Source organism: Equus asinus, chromosome 21 (genome assembly GCF_041296235.1).
Source record: "Equus asinus isolate D_3611 breed Donkey chromosome 21, EquAss-T2T_v2, whole genome shotgun sequence".
Taxonomy (NCBI): domain Eukaryota; kingdom Metazoa; phylum Chordata; class Mammalia; order Perissodactyla; family Equidae; genus Equus; species Equus asinus.
This window is the reverse complement of record NC_091810.1, coordinates 59583708-59590427: the sequence shown is the minus strand read 5'-3', so window position 1 is coordinate 59590427 and position 6720 is coordinate 59583708. Positions and strand designations below refer to the sequence as shown.

Here is a 6720-nt window from a genome sequence, read left to right as displayed (position 1 = left end):
CAACTGATAGGCACTCTTGTCATCTTAACATCACCGAGAGTGTTATAGCAAAGAGCCATACATGTGGCAACGTGATCACGTACTGCATCCCTTCTGCTGGGAGATTGGTAATGAAGGGACTAGAGATAAATCTTTAGCTTTCAGCTTAAGTTAGTTGTTCTCCAGCATTAGTGAGCAGAAAAACCATCTGAGGGTGATTCTCACTCCGTAGGTCTCCGTCTTGCCCTCCCTTTCTCCCTCCCTGCCTTCCTTCCAACCAATATCTCTTAAGCTCCTGCCATGTATCAAACAATGCCTTAGGACTAGAAATCTGCATATTAACAAGACCTCTAAATAATTTTCACATAGCTGGTTCACAGAACATATTGTAGGAAAAGCTGGCCTAAAGAAACCTGTAATTGATACTGTGGTTGTCTCTCTAATATTCATTGTAATCAGCTCCCAACCCATACACATAGATGCTATATTGTATTTAGGTATTTATCCTTCTCTGCTCAGCCATGTGCTTCAGGAGAGGCTGGCCACAGACCCACAGGGCACGTCCTGATTGTTCTATGACAGTCATGGTTTCCCCATTCCCCTTTGCACTGATTGGTTTAGACATGGCCGTGTGATGCAGTTCTGACCAATGAAACCAAGGGGAAGTCTGAAAGAGGCTTCTGGGAAAGATTTTCTTGCTCCTAATAAAAGACACACTGGAAAAGATGTTCTTTTTTTCTGGACACAGCTGTATCTAGATGTGAAGGCTGGCACTTGGCAGCCACCTTACGATGATGAGGGGAAAGGTGATCCAAAAATGAAGTCTGCTCACCAGGGTGACAGACCAGCAAGATTCAAAGAACTTGGTCCTTGAGGATGTCACTGAGCCACTGAATTATCCCACCCTGGAGCTATCCTATCCTTGGACCTCCAGGTGTAGGATAATCCATTTCCTTGATGCTTATCCAGATGGGTTTGAGATTCTTTTATACTTTCTGCTAAGAAAATTCTGACTGGTACTGAAATCATATGTGCACTTTTGATTCAGGGTTTAAGCTTTCTGTAATTTACTGTTAAATAATTGTAACATAATGTCTCATGTAGGTTCCTAGAAGCAGATCCTGAGATAGAGGTTCAAGTGCACATGATTTATTGAGGCTGTGCTCTCAAGAGAACCCAGTAAAGAAGGGAGTGAAATAGGATAGGAAAATGGGGAGAGATGAGTAAGGTTGCGGTCTTAGGCAAAGTCTAACCTTGGCCTGATCCATGGGAGATTCTGGATCTGTGCTGTCTAATATGGTAGCCAGAACCACATGTAGCTATTTAAATTTAAATTAATTAAAAACAACTAAAATTTAAAATTCAGTTCTTCAGTCTCATGTCAGGTGCTCACTAGCCACATGTATCTAGGAGCTACCATATTGAACAGAGTAGACACAAGCATTTCCATCATTAGAGAAAATTCTACTGGAGAGTGCCGTGGAGTGTAAATCAAAACCCAGAGTTGCCCTACCCTGATGTTTTTGCACTCCTGTCTTGCTCAATCATTGGCTGCCCCTGAGGGAAATGGTGGCATAACTTCCCAGGGAGATCCAGGGAGTTGGCTCCTACGAGCCAAGGGTAATTTCCCCCTGGGCAGAGCACAGGAGAAGGTCACAGCACCCACAGCAGCTCTAAATTCTTCAGGTAAAGGAATCCGGGTGGAGTACCAACAGTGACTACTGCCACGGTGTCAAGAGGGCATGAGCTGGGATGCAATGCTCACGGCAGTGATTAGGCAACACCCCTTCCCCATTGGCCCACATTGGGAATTCGGAATCTCCTGGGATTGCTCCTAGGGAGCACTTTTGATCCCTATCCATCCTTATGGTTCAGACATGTACCAACTGTATAAACATATCTGATGGGTGGGTCACTCCAGAGATGCTCAGTTTTCAGGGGGGACAAGGGAGGCTCAGAAGGCAGACTCTAGGGAGAAAAGGACATGACCCATGGAGTAAGACTTCAAAAAAGTGCCTGAATGTCAAAGAGGGGTGGTGACTCTGGATAGAACACGTAGCTGCTGCCAGGACTGTCTCATCCAGCCTCTGTGTCCTACTAGAAAGAAGATGAGGGTATAAAGTATTATGAAGTGGTCATTGTGCTTCTATAATACATTTCCTAGGTTGTATGTCTGTCTACTCTTTGGTTACCTTTTCATATAATACCAATTTTGTAATGCCACCTTTTATAAAAAAAACAATAGAAGATAACTCAATCTTTCCTCTTGCATGGTTAATCAAAATTTGTTTTTTATTATTGCTACTTTAGAAACATTTCTTTTTGCTTCTTTTGTTGTGGGAAATGACTTGTCTCTACCTTCTTCCTCAGTTCCTTGGTCAGGGGTTACTTTTTGCCTGGGGGAAAGTCCTCAGATAACACAGCCCTGTGATCTCACTCTCCTTGGCCTCGCAATAGCTGCTGCCAAAGAGGCGGGTCCAGCTCAGGTCAGGTCCTCACCGCCCTGTTCCGTCATGGGTTTGGTCTCCAGGGGCGGAGCGGTGGTGATGCAGGTGGAGGTGGTGTGAGCCTGAGTCATAGTCACTCAAAGGAGGAAACAAAGGAGCTTCTCATTCAGATTTTTCTCCTTGGGATCAAAGATAGAATCCAGAGGCTAAATGACATTGGTGTTGTTCTATTCACATCCCCTCAGCCCCCAGCAGCTCAATTTCTAACTGCTGGCACCTGCAACTCTGTCTGAGGGCTGTTCTCTGCCCATTGAAGCCCACTTTGCTCACCTGTGTGGCAGGCTGCTAGTGTCCAGGAATTACTGTTCTTCCCTTTGCCTCATCCCCACTCCCCACTAGCTTCAACCGATGATTGAAAGTTAGTGTATACATAGCAAGACTCCTCATTCCTTGGGTGGGATACCTGAGCATGAGTCTACATGGGCTCCCAGAGTTCCCCATCTGATTGAGCTCCAGTTGTCCCCACGGTAATTAGCTTGATAAGGTCAATCCCCCTTTATTTGTCTGCCTTTCCCATACTGTGTCACTAACCCTTCTACTGGTGTTTTCTTAGCTCCCAAATAAACTACTTGCTCTTGAGTCATTGTCTTAGCATCTGCTTCTAGGGAACCCAACGAAGATGCTAGGTGAAGTTCACCAGGGCAGTTGTCACTGGGGACTGGGTGATGTGGACATAGTGCTGGCAGCCAGCTGCCCAGCCAGGGCCCTAGGACCATCATCAGGGCACACAGGCTAGAGTAGCATGCCATGCCGCCACCTCTGCTGAATGCTTAGTTTAATTCCAGAGTGAAGATTATTAGCGAGAGTGTGAGGCACACAACATGCCACTTACTCCCTATCACTCTTACCAGTTATAAAACTGGTATTTTGTTCGTCTGTCTGACTCCTGTGTTTGTCTCTCAGTTGGCTGAGAACTTGAAAGGAGAGTAGGAGGTTATTAATTGAGCCTCCTGAAACTGTTACAATAAGCAGTGTAGGGGGCCGGCCCCGTGGCTGAGTGGTGAAGTTTGCATGCTCTGCTGGGGCAGCCTGGGGTTTCGCCGGTTGGGATCCTGGGCACAGACATCGTCAGGCCACGCTTAGGCGGTGTCCCATATGCCACAACTAGAAGGACCCACAACTAAGATGTGCAACTATGTACCGGGGGGGATTTGGGGAGATAAAGCAGAAAAAAAAAAATTGGCAACAGTTGTCAGCTCAGGTGCCAATCTTAAAAAATAAATAAATAAATAAGCAATGTAGAAAGATAGGAATTCAGGATGAGCAAAATCCAGGGTGATGGGTTAGAGGGTGGCTAGATACTGACCACTGGCCTGAGGGAGCGAGCAAATCTATAGTCCATAGTAGAGGAGGCAGAATGAGGTACTATATACTAGGCAGCATAGTAGAATAAGAATTCAGGAACAGAGATAATGCAAAAGGCAAATAATCAGACAGTTGGGGATGCTGGGGATGTGACCATCCTCAGACAAGAGACCAGAGCTCACTGATCAGAACTGGGTCACTGCAACCAGAATAGAGCCCATCATGCGTGCTGATGCCTAGCTATGGGGTTGGAGCTAGTCAGATGCCTCTTTTATCAGGCTGTGATTGCGCCTGGGGGCAGAACGCTAGGCTGCAGCTGTGAACAAAAGAGAAACAACTAAGGAAATGGGCTGGTACTGACCGATTCTGCAACCAAATATCTAAAAGACTAGCTCAGTTCTATCCTTCTTGTTTGTAAAAGGTCAACACTGTGCTTTGTCAAGCCACAGAGAGGAAAATGCCACTCTTTACTCTCTTTTCTCAGATTTTGCACACATTAGCCTTAAAAGCTTTCCTGCCTAGGTTATATCTTTCATCTTCTCTGTCAAGGTTCATGAATCACGAGAGAGCACCAGCTGCTCTAAATGCCTTGTCTTATTCCATACAAGTGACATACCAGGTACACAGGTCAGGACTCTGTCAGTTACAAGGGACGGAAACCTGACTAAGATCAGCGTAAGTAGAAAGAATTTATCAATTCAGATAACTGGGAAGGATCATGGGCTAATTTAGAGGGTACGAGGAAGAGCCAAAGAACCTAGGGTCTCAGGGACTGGAAACCTGACCTCACTGGCAGTAGGATTCTCTCTCCATCCAGTTCTCAACACAGTTTGTCTCTACTTTTCTTTGCATGTCCATCCTATTCTCTCTGCAGACAGGCCTTTCCAACACCTTTAACCCCCCAGCAGCCCAAGAGTCACATCCTCTCAAGCTTAACAACATCAGCAGAAAGATCTGTGCATCACTTCCCAGGAAGGACACTGACTAGTGCTGCCTAGATCGTATGCCCATTTCATGACCCAGCATATAATAGGCAATCAGTCAATACTCTTGAATGAATAAATAAGGTTGTAGTGGCCCATGTGACAGATACAGCCCTCATTGTTGTAAATCAATAAATTTTAGTTAGTTTTTTTTTTGAGGGCGATTAGCCCTGAGCTAACATCTGCTGCCAATCCTCCTCTTTTTTCTCCTCCTTTTTCTGAGGAAGACTGGTCCTGAGCTAACATCCATGTCCATCTTCCTCTGCTTTATGTGTGGGAGCCTGCCACAGCATGGCTTGACAAGCAGTGCATAGGTCTGTGCCTGGGATCTGAACCAGCAAACCCCAGGCCACCAAAGCAGAACGTGTGAACTTAACCGCTGTGCCACCAGGCTAGCCCCCAGTTTGTTTCTATATTGAGATACTTGTTCATGCACACTTACTTCTGGGAGATGTCTGCTTTTGGTGTATTGAGGAAAGAGTCTCTGAGCCTGCAAGACTGAGAGCTTTGGTAAATTCAGCAAAGTAATTAAATGCCACCCTGGGAGGTCTCCTGGACAACAGCCTGCTTTACTTTCTCAGATGACCGCCTGGACTATACTGTTCATGAACATATGCCTTTCCCTATTTGAATCTCTACACTGAGAACTTAACTATGAAATATATATTTTTCAAACTTATCTTCACAGTATCGTTATGAAGTAATTGTCAGATAAGATCCTATTGTCTCCATTTAATAGCTAGGCAAGTCCAGGCATATATTAGGTAGGTCAGTATTTTCCAGGGTACGTTTTCCAGAACAGAAGGCCCTTATGTGATCCATGAAAAGAGGAGTGTAGTCAATTATGATTAGGAAATCTCTGATTGATTCACGTTACGCATTAGTATATTAAAGGTTCTGAAAGAAACCACAGTTAAGAAACCTATATGAACTGAAATCTATTTAATATTGATCAAAAGGATTTTGCAAAATTATTGGACGCTAAACTTCCTGCTTCTGCCTACATCTTTGTTCCCTCCTGTTTTCATAGAGGATCTCTCTTTCCACCTAAGGCCACTTCCTTTATCTATGCCCAGCATCCTATCTTCTCTCCCAGTCTCAAGAATCATCTTCTTTTGTTGTTGCAAAAAGCTTTATTGTTTCCATTTGCTCCATGGCTTGTGAGAGGGCTCAAAGGTGGTAAAAAATCTGCCTTGTGGCTGCAGGAAGAGTCTCAGATAGAAGGCCTGACACAAGGGGGATGCCAGAGGGGCCCCTCAAAGGCCTCTGGGCTCCAGAGACTCCTTGTTCTGCTTGAGAGTGAGCCGTTCAAAGAGATATTCCTTCGGTCCAGCCTGGGCGCCAGCCAGCCTGCAGAGGTAAGGCAGGTGGTTGCCCATCTTCTTGATGAGTTTCACCTCCTCATCTAGGAAGTGGTTCTCCAGGAAGTCACAGAGATGAGGGTCCGTGCCGGCAGTATCCAGAGCATGCTGATCCAAAAGGGCCTGGTTGAAGTTCCTCTTCAAGATCATGACGGCTTCCACGGGGTCCAGGGTTTTACCCCACTTAGTTCTGGATAGCTTCTGCATGTCCTGGAAGAAGGGACAGCTACCGTGCTGGTTTTGCGTCTTCAAGAGATGCTGAGAGCCCTCGGGCTTCTTCTTGGCTAACTTACAGAAGAAGCAGCCCAAGCCCCTCCAGAGCCACATCCTCATGGTGGAAACAAAGCTAGAGAGAGGTAGGTAGGTGAAGAAGGCTCACAGATGCAAGTTGACCAGATGGTTGATGGCCGTCTCCACCTGGGCGGAATAATTCTGATGAATCTAAGAGCTCAAGGTTGGTCGGCAATAAGGAGCTAAGCACAAAGTGTGGTGTTGGTGGGAGCAGAGGACCGCCGAGAAGATGGTCCTGGAAGCTGCAATGGAAAAAACAGTAGGCGGGTGGTCGGAGGCTGGAAGAAGGGGCAT

The 6720-nt window shown here is 45.9% G+C and overlaps 1 pseudogene; it reads right to left on the bottom strand.

Moving 5' to 3' along the window:
* Nucleotides 1-5631: 5631 nt before the first annotated feature.
* Nucleotides 5632-6720, bottom strand: LOC106834288 (ferritin light chain pseudogene; annotated as a pseudogene).